Here is a 16,075-nt window from a genome sequence, read left to right on the forward strand (position 1 = left end):
TTTGAAAATAACTTTTGTATTATGAAAAACTTTAAACATACACAAAAGCAAAGAGAGGAGCATATGAATGTCCATGTATATATAACCTAAGTTCAACAGTTGTAGTTACAAACATTTCTCCAATTTTATTCCATCTATCTCCATCACCTCCTTTGTCCTGAAATATTTTAAAGCACATCTCAGATGTCATATTATTTAGCTTCTAAATAATAATTCAGGATCATGATAGCATTTTTGATCAAAGATTTATTTTGCTCATGTAAGTCATTTACTGAGATTAACTAAAAGCTTTTGTGATGAAAAATACTAGCTCCATATTTTATCATGTCACTTGCCCTCTTTGAGACTTAGTTTTTTTCTCCTCTCCGTTGGCAAACTCAACTCAGGCAAAAGCCAAAAACAAAAAGAAAGGAAACAACAACATAGTACAATAGTGAGTGAACAACAAAACAGTTTTCTGTAAATCGGCAGCAAATAGCTACTTAATAGAACATTTTGTATTCCAGAAGAGGATAATACAGGCATACCTCACTTTATTGCTCTTCACTTTATTGTGCTTTGAAGACATTGTGTTTTTTTCTACCAATTGAAAGTTTGATGCAACCCTGCATCAAGCAAGTCTATCCGTGCCATTTTTCCAAAAGCATTTGCTCACTTCGTGTCTCTGTGTCACATTTTGGTGATTCTCGCAACATTTCAAACTTTTTCATTATCATTATATGTGTTATGATGATCTGTGACTAGTGGTTTGATGTTACCACTACAGCTCACCGAAGGCTCAGATGATAGTTAGTATTTTTTAATAATAAAGTATCTTTAAATTAAGGTATATACATTTTTTTGACATAATGCTATTGCATATTTAAGAGACTATAGACTAGTGTAAACATAACTTTTATATGCACTGGGAAACCAAAAAATTCTTGTGACTCATTTCATTGAGATATTTGCTTTATTGAGATATTGCTTTTTTGGTCTGGAACCAAACCCTGCAATATCTTTGAGGTCTCCCTATACTCAGAAAAGGCGCTGTGGTATGGTATGGGTGCAAAGACCTTAGTGTTGACATACAACTCCATTGGTAGTGACTGGTAAATTGGAAAAGAAAGAGAGGCCCAGTTTTCTTATTTGTTAACATAGATAAAAGTATCCTGTTATAGTTTATAGAGTTGTTATATGGATTAATAGAAAAAATGTAGGGTAAAATATTTAGAACTTTATAGGTTTTTGTACAAAAGGCAGCAGTGTCTTGCACAAAAGAGAAATTCAGTGATATTTTGTGATCTCGCTTGAGACATTTTTCTCTTCCTTCTGAATATTTGGTCTCTTTAAAACAATTCATTCTAGCAAAGCCAAAATTTTTCCATCTTAGAGAAAAAATATTTAGGTTTTAAACTTTAATATTTCATATTCAAAAAACTAATCCTTTTTATACTCTGGCTTTTGTAAAACAGTTATTCTTTTCATATTTCTGCTTTTAACTAAAATTATTTCATTGAGCTTTAATACACTTTCCTCATCTAAAGTTTGGACAAGTTATCAAGTCCAGCCATTTTAATTTTCATCAAAAGGCTGCCACACATGAAGGACCAATGGGTTGAATTTCTCTAGCTATAATTAAAAACAAATTAGCCTCCAAGTAATAACTTTCTTTATTAATCTCTTCCAATTGCACTTTCTGGACAGTTCCTTTGCAATTGGTTTAAGATTTTAATTCAACTTCTTAAGAAAGAGTTAAAACTTTTAAAATGCATCAGTGACATAGTAGCCAGTAAAACCATTACAATAGTCACAATTTCAATTTACTTCCTAAATGTATTGTTAATCCGAAGCCCAGTATTTAACTGATGTTTGTAACTACCTAAAATTATAAGAACAGTGACCACCACTTTCAAAGTATAGAATAGTTCCATCACACCAAAATCCCTTCCCTGATTTGACTTCTGTGTCAATGATTTTCTCCTTTTTCAGAATGTCATGTATTTGGAATCATTTAGTAGGTAGGCTTTTGTGTCTTTTTAAAATTTCATTCAGTATAATGTTTTTGAAATTCATCCAAGTTCTTGCATGTATCAGTAGTTCCTTGCTTTTTATTGCTGAATAGCATTTTATTGTGTAGATATACCATAATTTATTTATTATCCATTTTCGAGTTGAAGGATGTTTGAGATGTTTCCAGTTTTGAGTGATTATAAATAAAAATGCTAAAACATTCATTTACAGGTCATTGTGTAGACATATGTTTTCAGTTCTCTTGATAAGAGTGGGATTGCTGGGTCATATGGTAGGTGTATGTTCAATATAATAACAAGGTGGCCATGCCATTTATATTCCCCAGAACAAGGTATAAGAGCTCTAGTTGACAGAGAGACAGAGAGAGATTTAAGTAATTGGCTCAAGTGATTGTGGATATGAGGGCTGGTAAGTCTAAAATCCATAGGTCAAGGCAGCAGGCTGCAATTTCAAGAGAACACTCCCATGTTCATCACAGAATTATTCACAATAGTCAAGAGGTAGAAACAACCTAAATATTCAATGCTGGGTGAATGGATAAAGGAAATGTGGTATATCCATACAATGAAATATTATTCAGCCTTAAAAAAAATAGGAAATCCCATCATATGCTGCAACATGGATGAACTTTAAGGACATTATGCTGAATGATATAAGCCAGTCGTAGAAGGACAAATACTGCATGATTTCACTTATATGAGCTAGCGAAGGTAGTCAAACTTGTAGAAGTAGAAAGTAGAATGGTGATTGTCAGGGGTTGGGGGAAGGGAAGTGAGGGAAATGCAGTTCAATGGGTATAAAGTTTCAGTCAGGCAAGATGAAAAACTTCTAGAGATCTGAGGTACAACGATGTGTTTATAGTTAACAATAATTACTGTTCATTTAAAAGTGTGTTAAGAGTGTAGATCTCATGTTCTTATTATTTTTTTACCACAATTAAAAAAAGAGTTAATATTGCAGTCTTGCAACTGAAGGCTGGAAACTCAGGAAGAAGTTCTATGTGGCAGTTTGGAGGCAAAACTCCTTTTTCATCGGGAAACCTTAGCCTTTGCTCTTAAGGCCTTCAACTGATTGTTTGAGGCTCACCCACCTTATGCAGAATAATCTTAAAGTCAACTGATTATAAATGTTAAACACATCTAAAAAATACCTTTATAGCAATATCTAATCTAGTGTTTGGCCAAACAACTAACTATATTCACTATATTCTAGCTAGCTTGACACATAAAATGAACCATTACATGTTCTAAGAAACCTTTGTCCAACTTAAGATTACAAAGGTTTTTCTTTTATTTTTTTTACTAAAAATTTGTAGTTTCAGATTTTGTATTTAGGTCTATGGTCCATTTTTAGTTATTTTTTGCCTGTGGTATAAAATAAATGTTGACATTCATTTTTGACATGCATAGTGAGGGCATATGCAAGTCCAATTGTTTCACAACATTTGTTGAAAAGACTATCTTTTCTTCATTAAATTACCCTCCACATTTGTCACTTATCATTTAACCATATATGTGAGAGTCTATTTCTGACTGTCAATTCTCTTCCATTGATCTGTATGTTTATTCTTATTCCAGTTCCAAAATTGTCTTGATTACTGTAATTTTGAGATAAAATAATGATTCTTCCAATTTTTCTTCTTTTTCAAAATTGTTTTGGCTATTCTAGGTCCTGTGCATCCCCATATAAATAATATAATCAGCTTATCAATTTCTGGGTGGCCATGTCAGTTACTGCTAATGTTGTGCAGGTCCATGTCCAGGGCACAGATGTGTTTAGAGAAGTGAAGTCCAGTCTGTTCTTTTGGCCACTAAGTGCATTATCAGCAGCCTGGGGAAGGGTGGGAACTGTGAGAGGGATGACTTGGGCTCTTGGGGCTATGAAAGGTGTAGGCAATGGCTCATCACAGACTTGATTCTGCCCATACGAGAGGTAGAAAGGCTGTTACAGAAATGGGTCATTCTCTGTTCATTTGCATCATTAACTTAAATTATTGGCTTTCACCCTTCCCCCCTCCAAAAAGTATGAAATCTCATTCGTTCTCCTTTATTTTGTTAGTAATTTAGTTCTCCTGTCCTCTTCCTGGTCGTCATTTCCCCCATGCTATTGAGCAGTGAGCTGTATTTAAGTATCCCTTTAATTCATAACTCAGAAACCACTGTTCAGCACCTTTTATGCATAAAACAACTAAGGATTCACGGGGTATACTAATCCAATGAGAGAAAGAGATGTGCTGATCCTAATAAAAGGCGATGTATTAAGTCAGGGACGAGGATCCTTTTTTCATATATAGCTTTTTAAAAAATCTTGTAAGAGTGGAATTGCATGATTTGAATTTCAAAGACACAATTAATGTTCCTTAATGTTTCTCAGTTTGTTCCCAAGTATATTTTAGGACAAAGGAAGAATAAAAGTTAGCAGTTTCATTACCAGGTCACTGTTGTTCTTTACCTAATATTTTCCAAATACTTCATATCCAAAGAACAAAATTATAAGGGTGATGCAAAGAAAGTATGCTCAATATATCTCCTGTCTTTGGGGTCTATTAGTTTTCAGAAAAGAAAGAGGAATGCCCTCTACCCAACGTCACTGCATCTCCCCACTCTCCTCTACCCTACCCAATAACCACCCAATCTGTCCATCTTTCTGTTCTCATATACATTTGAGCATTGGAGGGGTTTCTCATAGAATTCCAAGATGGAAGGAGCTCATCAATATACAACTTCTGTAGGAAGTGTGCTTAAAGCTTGATCCAATGAAGCAGATATAGTTTTGATGAATAAAATAAAAGGCAAAAGCTTGGATTCGATATTAAGATTCAAATTCATATTACTATAAGTGAGGTCCCATAATAATGTTCAGATCCAGCAATCCATATATCTACAGCGATTCTTAATTAAAATCAAGTCACTATTAAGTTTTGTGTTGTTAGACTGTGGCCTTTGACAAGTTTAATACTTTGGCCCATAAATCATCTTAAGCTTCCTCAGGACAGTTTACTGTTGATTTGTAGGAACTTATTTTTAATTATAGACAGAACCTAAATCTCTATGATAAAAGAGTTTAGCACCCATCTTCACTATTATTTCTAAGTTCTATTTTAAAGATCAAGATTGAGAAAGAACTCTCTTTTCTCAGATAAGGTTGAGCATACATATATATAAATATGTATTTATAAATATTCTCAGTACACCTACTTTCACTCTGATTTATGCCTTTCTTTAGAAAAATGCAATTAGTCATCAAGTGGGAGGGGATCATGTGGAAATAGAAGATGGCCTTGGTTAAAAACCTTAAGTGATAGCAATAACTTTTGCTTTCAAAAAAAGTCCCATATTATTGAGTTTTCTTATTAACTTGTCTAGGTCAGTATTTCGCAACATGGGAAGTCTTAATACCATATTCCCTCTCCTTATTTTCTTTTATTCCAAAGATTCTACCTTTGATGTGGGCTAGACTTCCTGGTGCCTATTTTTAAGATTTCACCTTCTCATTTTACTATGATTCCTTCCCATTGAGAACAGCTGTCTTATATCAGAGTAGCATCATTTTCTGTGAGATTAAGACTCTTGATCTAGAGGAGGAACTAAGTATTGGGAGAAATGGCTAATGACTACCATTTTAGCCCCTCTCCCCAAATGTATGTTGTTCAAGGTAGCAGGAGCCTAGTGGGGACCCAGGCCTGCTTGGGAACATATGCTCTAGATCAAATAATAGTCCTAGCATCAGACTAAAATTTAGAAAGGAGTGTGTTCAGGGTACTATATGTTTCTAGTATATTCTTTGAAGTTAAAGACAAGCCTTAGCTCATTAAATAAAGCAAATTATTTGATGGCAAACTGTCTTCTGAGCGATTGTTTTTATATACAGTTCTTTTAAAGAAGTACTACTTTAATTCTATTAAATGTTCTTATGTCTTTATAGAACCTAAACTCAAATGATTAGCTCCCCATTAGCCATAGGGTGTCTTTTAGCAATAAAGTTATTCTGTTATAACATGATATATACAAAAGGGTTTGTGTTCTGCAAATTCACACATTTGAAACAATAGGGCCTATGGGAAAATAATTTTAGGGACAGACCACTCAAAACTCATGTAACTTTACATCCAGAGCCCTAAGGAAACAATAATTGGGGACCTTGGAGATAATTTGGACATTGTAGACAGTAGGATGCTCAAGGGATGTGAAAATTCGCAAAGACAGTTGATTAGAAATGCTGGCTTGTGGGCACTGGGAAAAGTCGGGTGTTAATAGCACTTTGAGCACAGGAGAATCCTTCAAGGCTGGGGTGAGCTTCCTGGGAGGAAGCTGTTAAAATACAGATGGAAGACCTCCTGGCCTGTGCAGCAGCTGGGGTGAAGGATATTTCCTGATAAAGGTCATAATTCTATTCCCTCTTCTGTTTCCACTTGTCTATAAAAAAATCCCATATGAATCAACATAACAGTCAGCATATACTGATATCACTCCCTTATTCACCAATTGTTTATGAGCTAATTTAGGGTTAATAGAAACACAGATCATAGAAAGACTGGGATGAACTTCTTTGTAATTGAGGGTAGTTCTCTCCCTGCTGTGTAGCAGAATTCTGAGCCTGGCTCCTCTATGACTACAATTAAATAGCCCCTAAGCTGAGACAAAACATTCTACCAGAAAAGGTTGACCAAATTATTGGCAAGTGAATATTTTCCTCTGTTGTGGTTTGTTGGCTGCTTACTAATTATATGAAATTTATCAAACTTAATAATTGCTAAATATTAGTTGCATTAAGTAGCAAAATGGAGAGGTTGTTCTCAATCAAGAGAAAAATTATTTCATTTCCTAAAAAAAGAACGTATTTCTTTTCTATTCATTAGTTTCCTAAACCTAAACCAGTTTGTCGAATGAACTTTGAAAAAATAATGATGATGGGCTTCCCTGGTGGCGCAGTGGTTGAGAGTCCGCCTGCCGATGCAAGGGACATGGGTTCGTGCCCCGGTCCGGGAAGATCCCACATGCTGTGGAGAGGCTGGGCCCGTGAGCCATGGCCGCTGAGCCTGCGTGTCCAGAGCCTGTGCTCTGCAACGGGAGAGGCCACAGCAGTGAGAGGCCCACGTACTGCAAAAAAAAAAAAAAAAAAAAAAGATGTACATTTAAGTAGAATTTGATACCGATTGACTATCTCCCTAGGAATGTCCACCTTATGAGGCAGTCTGAGTATACCCCAGTGAGAGCAGGTGATTTTTTAAGACATCTAGCATGAAATGTAGTAGAGAATTTCTTCTACAACTATTATAAAGAGGGAAAATTGAGCAGTGGGTTGGATTTTAAATATATTGATATTTTAGCTTGTTACTCTTCCCAATGATATTAACATGGAAGAACATGCAAACAGTTATGGTACTTAACTCTGGTTTTTTTCCTAGATAATTTATTGAAGTCATGCCTGAGTAATCATTTTTAATAAGGGAAACATTAAATGATCATCTGAAATTTCATGTTGCATTGAAATTTCATTTCAGGGTAAACATGCTTAAACTATATTCAGGGGAGGTGTCACTATTTAAGTCCGCACAGATTTTCACTATTCATTTCCTTACTTCTAATTCATGATCACCTACAATTCTGAAGAGATAGCCTAAATATTATTTACAAAATATTCAGTTCTAATGAACTGTAAGAGATTCTCTTTTATTGTTGTTGGATTCAGCTTGTGATTTTTCTTCAAACTTTCCAACTGGAGAAGTTGACAGTGGGTACATTTGTAAGGAACCCATCTCCTATTAAATACCAATCTCCCTAATTCTCAGTTTCCTAAAAGAGGAGAGATAGCCAGATTAAATTTAACAGGACTCCAGGGATTTGTACTGAGTTATTAATTCTTGTTTTTGTCTTTTTGACAAGGATGTGCTGCACTTTGGGAACTGAAAATTCATTCTGGAAAGCCTCTTTGACTTTTCATATTTGTAACACAGATGTTGGTCTTCAAATTCTCCTGCCTGTTGGAGTTTTATATCTCACAAGCTATTTATATACAAACGTGTTAACTACCATTCCAGGCTTCTTTCAATCTGTTTTGAGGGTTGTAAAGGACTCTTTTTCCTATATTTTGCTTGTATTTAAAAGTGTATAGATTATGAGTGGGTAAAAGTGAAAATTTTAGAATAAGACTCTCTGCCTATGTTCAAACTCTCTATTATCGTCATGTGTTCTTGAGCAACCCATATTTCAAAGTAATATTAGTACTTACCTTATAAGATTGTTGAAAAGATGACTTTATATATATAAAAGGTGTTTATAGTGGCTAGCATATAATAAATATTATATAAATATCAGGTATTTTTATTATTATTCTTTTTCTCTAATAATATTCTTAGCTTGCAATTTTCCAAATTATAACAGTCATAGAAGTCAGTGGTAAAAAGAAGAATAAATAACCCATTAATAAAAATCAACTATCCATCTCCCTTCATTACTTATATGCTTACAGGTAGGTGCCTTTATTTTTAAAAATTATTTTCTCAGAACTCAGCTTGTCTGTCTTGAAATTTTAAGAGATGTCGCCACGTTGCTTTTTCAAAATGGCTGGAACAATCTACATTTCTACCAGTGAGAATAAATTTTTCCTCTTGTGACATAAGGAGGTATACCTTGCAGTTCATTACCCCTCTTTTCAAATGTGTCTACTCTGATATACACTCAGCCTATCTTTTGAGATTTTTAACGTCCATGATTGCATATATTTTTATTTCTAGAAGCCAATTGTTTTTAAGTTTGTATTCTATTTTTTTTTTTGGGGGGGGTACGCGGGCCTCACAGTTGTGGCCTCTCCCGATGTGGAGCACAGGCTCCAGACGCGCAGGCTCAGCGGCCATGGCTCACGGGCCCAGCCGCTCTGCGGCATGTGGGATCTTCCCGGACCGGGGCACGAACCCTTGTCCCCTGCATCGGCAGGCGGACTCTCAACCACTGCACCACCAGGGAAGCCCCAAGTTTGTACTCTTATTTGTGAAAATTTTCTTGAGTGTGTTGATCTTTGCAATTTTATTTTTATGTCTTTAAATATTTTATACAAAGAAATGCTGAGAGTGTTAATGTCTTTAGCCCTTGGTTTTCTAAATCTGTTGTTTCATATATTGATGTGATGTCATATTAATCTGTGGGAGTCCTGAGGTCCTAATTAGGTATACTTTCCTACAAAGGGCATTTGACCCCACTTTTGTCATTGTTTATGTTATTGGGGAACATTCCTATCTCCTATTTCACAGGCCTCTTTGGGGGCTTTTGCATTAGATTGGGAGTCTCAGAATCAACTCTCTTTGTCACTGCTGATCCAAAGGTCCAGATGTTGGTTTGGAACTCAGTTTTCATGCAAACTTATTCCTCACCATTGTCCATAGATCTATCCTGGCTTCCCATCACATTGACTCTTCTTCACGTGGGCTGTCATGCTAACTTCCCACTACTAAAATCCTGGCTCCCGCATTTTGGGGACCAGCTTCCAGAATCCTGACCATATTCCTGCGTAGCTCAGAGATACACTTTGGCCAACAATATTAGGAGCCCAGGTTCCCTGTGCTTCCAGGCTCAGTTCTAGTTAGTTGTCCTGTTTATCCTCAATTGGTGCGATAATCCCTGGAAATCCCTTCCACCTCCAGTGAAACTAGAGATGCCTCTAAGAATGCATCTTATCAAGAGTCTAGTTGTATTTGGGAAAGGGTGGTATAACTCAGCTCCCTGTTACTCATGATATTGAAGCAGAAATCCAAGCTTTTTGGGTTTTGCCTCAAATTCCATCCTAACTCTTGAATCCTTGCTGCTGAAGTACCTCATCTACTATGCTTTCCCCCATTACTCTTTTATCCTTTTCTTGATCATGGTAGTCTTACTTCATTGTTGACTCTAATATGTGCTAAGTGGTTCTTTAGAGAAAATCAGAATAATTCATTGTCAATTTTATTTTTCATAGCTGTGCATTTTATTGGGAAAGCACGTATCATATGAAATTATTTACCTATGCCAGAAATGCCATGGTCTTTCCTAGTAAGCAGAATATCCTAGATTAAGATTGATGAGAGATTCAGCATTCCTTAAGTAATGAAAACAGGAAAGAAAGAAAAAAGACTAAGGAGTAAAGCACTAGTGATCCTCAATAGAAAGCAGAGTTCAACAAATATTGGCCTCATGACTGCAGAACATCCCTAATGTCATCTAGCAACAGCCACTAAATATACATATATTTTTGTTAAGCCAAGTTTACAAATGGTCCTGAAATCCAAATAGGAATCTTTGGATTTTCCCAAAATGTCCTCTACTTATTCCTGGGACACACACGCAGACGCATACACACCCTCATTTGATACTCTCAAAGCGAAGGATCCCTGCTGTTTTCATATGCTGCTACCATGTTCTTCTCCCTCTCCCTTTCTTCTTGTGCACATCTGCCCCCCGCGTTTTCATTAGAAAGAGGTGCTCGCCGTGAGAATGCCAGTGCCTGAGTCAGTGGTATGGGGTCTACAGCTTGGTTTGCTGCAGTAGTCTGGATTCCATGCAGGGACTAAGAAAATGCTCCTTTCCACCAAGCTGTGAGCCCCGATCAGCTCTGCTTGTGCCCTATGTCTTACAGAGGGCTCACAGCTCCCACAGAACCATTCCATCTCTCTTGGTTCTCACACTGACCTGCCTCAACTTGTCTCACAAATCAGTCCGACTGGCTTCTCGTCCTTTTCTCTAGTGACTAAAACCTACTCCAAGGGGCTGGTCAGAGAGGTCCCTACTGCCCTCATGCTTCTCCCTCTTCTGTCTCCCAACAGTTAACAATCATAATGCCCCTGTAAATAGCAGTGGCACTTATAAGATCCTGGGCTGAAGTGGAATGGGGAGGGGCACAGCTTGAGTGCACCAATATTGTTTGAAACCAGACTCAGGTGGCTAAAGTATCCTTTTACTAAAGTTAAACAAGTATTTAATAAGCTAGCTTTAGCATTCCATTCCTTTATTGCCTATGCTGATAAACTCAGCCACCAATAAGGGAGCAGTGACATCATCAATAAAAAACACTAGGGCAAAATGGGACAATCACTTTTTTTTTTTTTTTTGACAGGAAAGTAGGATTTATGGGTGGGCATGAGTAAGGAGGGGGCAGCGCCGAAGCTCTCATGAGTGCAGGGTCCGCCATGTGTCCAGGGGCCACAAGTAGGGATGTATTTGACCCCACAGCCGTCCGTGATGAGCCACTTTTCTGCCACCATGTTTTCAAATTCATCTGCATGAAACTTGGTAAATCCCCACTTCTTGGAGATGTGGATCTTCTGGTGGCCAGGGAACTGAAACTTGGCCCTGTGGAGGGCCTTAGCCACATGCTCCTTGTTCTGCAGCTTGGTATGGATGGACATGATGACTTGGGCAACATGGACCCTGGCCACCGTGCCCTGGGGCTTTCCAAAGGCACCACACATACCTGCGTGGAGCCTAGACTGGAGACAGCATGCCAGTCATGAATGTCCACTGGAAAAAGCTGTCTCCAAGTTCCCTTGGGGCAAGCGGTACAGGCAACAGGCTGCATATGCTACCGAGGAGGCCACTGTTTGCAGCCGCACACCAGGCCCCCATGGAGAAAAGAGCACAGTAGGCTTAACTGGCTGCAACGGGACAGTTACTTTGGAACAGAGTTAGTTGATAACAATGAATTAAAGGTCCCAAATCTCATTTTTTATATATATATATATACACACACACATAAATATACATGGGTATAAATTCTTAGAAAGAGACATTTTGAGTATTTCTTATGCTTATAATCTAAAGATTATTCAAAATTAAAGAAAAAAGAATTAACATTGTTAGACTGTGTATGCATATATATACATGCATGTACAGCCATCTATGACACGATCATCTGTTACACATTTACATATACTGGTATATATATACTCACACGTTTCAATAATAACATGTCTTGTATTTGAAAACATGAAGTTCTGAAGGAGTCCTAAGCACAGACAAGTAAAAAATAAATAAAGCTATGTTTTAAATTGAAAATTGGAAGAAAATTTCAAATTTTTATTCACACCAGTTTGAAAGTAATAAGAATCTAGAATAGATGACGTATATATTTTAAGTTTATCAATGCAGCAAAGTTTATTGAAATTCTGCTCAATGCTAAATCTGACAATGAGGGACAGTATTTTTTCCCCTACCTTCATCCCTCTCTTCTTCCTCTCATCCTTTCTTTCCTCCATCACAAATGATTTCAAGGACACTGATTGAAATTCTGATTTACATTCTTCTCATTTAACACACTGTATGTTTTTTACATATAAAAATATTTTGGCATTTTTTTGATAATTTATTTTAATTAATGCTTCAACCTTTAGCTGTACAATTTTGTCCTTTAATAAACATTTGATGGATTTTGTGTTAATATAATTTTTAAAAGATTTTTATCTTTCTAAGTGTTAAAGTAGTATGTGCTATATAATAGAAAGTTTTAAATTTCAAAATTTAAATCCAGAAAGCCCAGTGATAAAGAAATGGTTATGAAAATATGATATAGCCAGATATTGGGATGTTGCACAACTACTAAAATAGTTTTTTTTATATATATAATAAACTGTTAAATATAAGATGGTAAGTGGAAAAGGACATAAAGTGGTATATGTGGTGTACTTTATATTTCAGTAATATGCACCTATTTCATTATAAAGATATTTGTTCATCTATGTGTGTTTAGAAAAGTTTAATAAGGATACACGAATATAAAGCTTTGGTCTCAGTATTCAGCCAAAATCTGCTATTGGGTTTCATCGTTGAGTTTTGGAAGTTCAAAGACCCACTTAAGTGTCATTTATGAAAGCCCTGAACTTTGCAAAATCAGTGATCATATGATCGTATTGGTTATCATCATAGATAAGCATCATGACAATGTCAACAGTGCATATAAAGCCCATCTTTGGGGTTTGTCATTTAATATCAGATTATCTGAATATCCATTTCAAATATAGGTAAGGATTTCTGTTGAAACTTCTGTTAAATCTTTATGTTCTTTATACGATAAAATTCAGTTTTTCTGGGGGAGTATGAAGTATTTATTGTAACCGTCAAATGCAGCACTAATTAATTATTCTGAAACTGTTAATTCCACATATGTAACCATTTATTGAGAACATTCAAATGTTTAAGTTTATCAAGAGATAGATTGGCAATAGGAATGTTAAAAGAGAGGGCATAGATAACTTAGCTAGATAACGTTTGGAAGAATATATATATTTTAAACCAACTAATGCTTATAAAACTCTAAATAACATACTGCAAAATAAGAGGTATTAATCTACATTATAATACCAATGTCGATGTTTGCAGATGTTTTAGCCACAGTATATGTGGTTAAAATTCAATATTTATACATTAAACAAAACAAGAACGCTACATGATTCTTAGATATTTAATTCCATTTAGCCCAAGACTTTCTAGCAAAGAATTTGTTTTGTAATTTCTGGTTTATTGTGCTGATGAAGTAAAAGTAGAATGCCAACTCTACCACTCAACATTTCATGAGAAGGAAAAACATAAAAACCATATCAATGATAAATCATATTTAATAGGACTTTTTAAAAAAGATTATACAGAGAACCAAAAAATAATAATAATGGAGTGTTAGGAAATAACAGTTACTCTTAAATATCTTGCTTCTTTGCTGATTTCATTTGACAGTGAACATCTATTTTCTGCTGTGAAAGTGCAGTATATTGACTGCAGCAGCAACCCGGGAGCTGACGGCGAGGAGAAATTATTGTTTCTGTACCACAACTGTGAAGCTTTAAAAATTTAACCACTAAAACTTTTGGTAAGCTAGTTGAACTAAAATATGATATTTTGATAATGTTTCCAGTTTACTCTTGATCTCAGCCGGTCATTACAGGATGTTGATATTCCAGGTTAAACAGAGCATTATAACCTCTGGCTTTTGGCACTTGGAAAAATGTATGTTCAGAGCCTCTCTGAATATACACATTCATAGAAATTATTTATTAGTTTTATCTCTGGACCTTGATGTGTATTTTAGTTCTTTCTTCTTTTCTGGCTTCATTAGGTTGTTATTTGAGACACTTGACTATGTCAAAATGCCAACATCCATAAAAGTGATTAGTGTTTTGGAATACAGAGATATTTCTTTAAAAGTAGGATGAAATTCCATGTTTTTGAATATGCAGTGAACCAAATCATCAGTACCAAACATAAATGTGTGGAATAAAAATATGATATAACACAAAGAACTTAAAATGTGTCCATTACTGTTGATCTCAATGCTGCAGTTATAAAGGGATTATTTACACAACAGGTATTTATGGATCACAAATGATGTGGTGAGTGCCGTGTTAGCTATTATGGAAGAGGAAGTAAATAATATTAATAATAATAACCATAACAACTATCATTTGTTGAAAGCTCATTATATGCAGGGATTATCCAAAAGCATTCTATACTTTTAAATACTCAAAATAAAAATTTGACATTTTAAAGATGAGGAAAATAAGACTAGTTGGATAACTTGCTCCAAGCCATAAAATGACGAGTATAAGCGCCAATTCTGATTAGTGTCTACATAACTCCAGCACCAGAGTGCTAACACCGTGCACAGTATGAAACATCACTGCTCAGTACACCTGGAAGGGGGAGACGCATTTAACATACAGCAACGAATCTGTGAACAAGAAAAGAGGTTTCAGTGGTGTGGTTACAAACATATATGTGGTTAGAATTCAAAGGAAGAGAGGACTGAGGGCTGGGCCTTTAAGGATAAGCTGAGATGTATTTGGAGGAAAAGAAGAGGGAAAACATTCTAGGTAAATGATCAATAATGTGAACAAAGATACTTGAAAATGTTGATTTCTCTAGGGAAGTAGGGAAGTGTTTTTGGTAGAAGGAGTAGTGACTCCACCACTTATACTATTCCCTTAAACATACTTCCAAATTTTAAATCTTTATATTAAACACCTTAGATGTCTTGTTATTCAGTGACTTATATTAAAGATACAAATTCTGATATGGGACTACTTAAAGCATTTCATAATAAGTAGAGTGCTGTGTTAAAATTGACAATTAACATATCATTTTAAAGTTAACAAAATAGAAAATGGAATGAGTCTAATACTATCTCAATATTTCAACATAAATATTTCCCTTTCGTTTTCTACCATTGCAATGAGGTAGGTTGTTGAGGAGGGATTTCTCATTTACAGGTAAGGATACCACAACAGAGAGAGTAATTTGCCTAAGGCCACACAGCTACTTATCAGAAGAGAAGGGATTCTAAACCTGTGATTTTGGGGAGCCAGAGCAAGTCAAATTTTATAGAAGTTTATAGCTGTTTCTCATATATTTTTCAGCCTTCAGACAATCCTACCGTCCAGAAGAAAACTTACTAAATTCAGCTGCTATCACCTTTTCACTTAAAAAAATTGTCTACTACTTTGGCGTTGTCTCAAAGCTTGATTTCTGAGACTAAAATATCAAAACTTTATGTAAGCGTATAACTTGTGATTGGGTCAGTTATTACATGAAAAATAGTTATCATTCTATGTCTATTCATTGATTATAAGACTGAAAATATTTTATAGAAAGTCATTGATGTGTTATATTACTATATCACTGTATACTTGATTTTTCATTCCATGCTTTCTTTTAATCAAGAAAAGTGCAAAAATTCTTACAGTGGGGCAGCTCAGTATTGGATTTGGACTGCACATTTGATGGAATTCAGTGGTACAATTTTTTTCCCCAGTAAACTTGTGATAGTACATATATTGCTTTTCTAAAATGCACTTTTTAGATGCCAGTTTCTGGGGGAGAAGATTGCAGAGGTAGATTTAAAGGTAGCCATTAGAAGCCAGAGATACTATCAGAGACTCCAGGACTCTCTTTACTAGTCAAATATTAGGGATTGAAACATATCCATAGTACTTAAGTACACCAGAAAATATGTGTGTGTGTGTGTGTGTGTGTGTGTGTGTCTTTGGGAGGAGGGAGCAGAAAAATATTAGAATTAAATTATTTAATTCCAAATTCTTATTCTGCCATCA

At 35.6% G+C, this 16,075-nt stretch overlaps 1 non-coding gene across 1 annotated transcript; it reads right to left on the minus strand.

Moving 5' to 3' along the window:
- Positions 1-11,509: 11,509 nt before the first annotated feature.
- On the minus strand, positions 11,510-11,641 carry LOC115802705 (small nucleolar RNA SNORA70). The gene has a single exon (XR_004023230.1). It is a non-coding gene; the product is annotated as a small nucleolar RNA SNORA70 (small nucleolar RNA).
- Positions 11,642-16,075: the final 4,434 nt, after the last annotated feature.

This window comes from Delphinapterus leucas, chromosome 4 (genome assembly GCF_059928025.1).
Source record: "Delphinapterus leucas isolate spDelLeu-1000000601 "Yukka" chromosome 4, BTC_Dleu_Yukka2, whole genome shotgun sequence".
Classification (NCBI taxonomy): Eukaryota; Metazoa; Chordata; class Mammalia; order Artiodactyla; family Monodontidae; genus Delphinapterus; species Delphinapterus leucas.